The following is a 347-nucleotide window of genomic DNA, read 5'->3' on the forward strand; positions in this document are numbered from 1 at the left end:
CTGACACCTATATCTGATTACAGAAAGAATGGCATCTCTATAAAGATTTTGATTAAACTCCTGTTAAGAGGATTGGAACAGTTTTTTTTTTCTGGTATTAAATCTTAAGCCATGTTCTGATCAACAGTGGGTATGATATGCCACAGAAGTGACAGCCAGCCAAACTACTGATTAACTACAGATTCCAACCAACATTTAGTCTATATCTTGCCTTTCGTTTTCACTTCACCAGCAAGATTGCCAATTACATCTGCTCATCTGAATGTCTTTAGAATGCATGTAAAATCTTAAGGCTGGCACATTTAACTAAGCCAAGCTATTCCAGTATTCCTCTGGAGAAGGGTTAG

At 37.2% G+C, this 347-nt stretch overlaps 1 protein-coding gene across 1 annotated transcript in view; it reads right to left on the bottom strand.

Annotated features, from left to right (window-relative positions):
- Positions 1–347, bottom strand: part of LOC119592064 (nucleosome assembly protein 1-like 1) — a gene marked incomplete in the record, with an annotated part of 11,105 nt that overhangs the window by 2,359 nt on the left and 8,399 nt on the right.

Source organism: Penaeus monodon, chromosome 29, assembly GCF_015228065.2.
Source record: "Penaeus monodon isolate SGIC_2016 chromosome 29, NSTDA_Pmon_1, whole genome shotgun sequence".
Classification (NCBI taxonomy): domain Eukaryota; kingdom Metazoa; phylum Arthropoda; class Malacostraca; order Decapoda; family Penaeidae; genus Penaeus; species Penaeus monodon.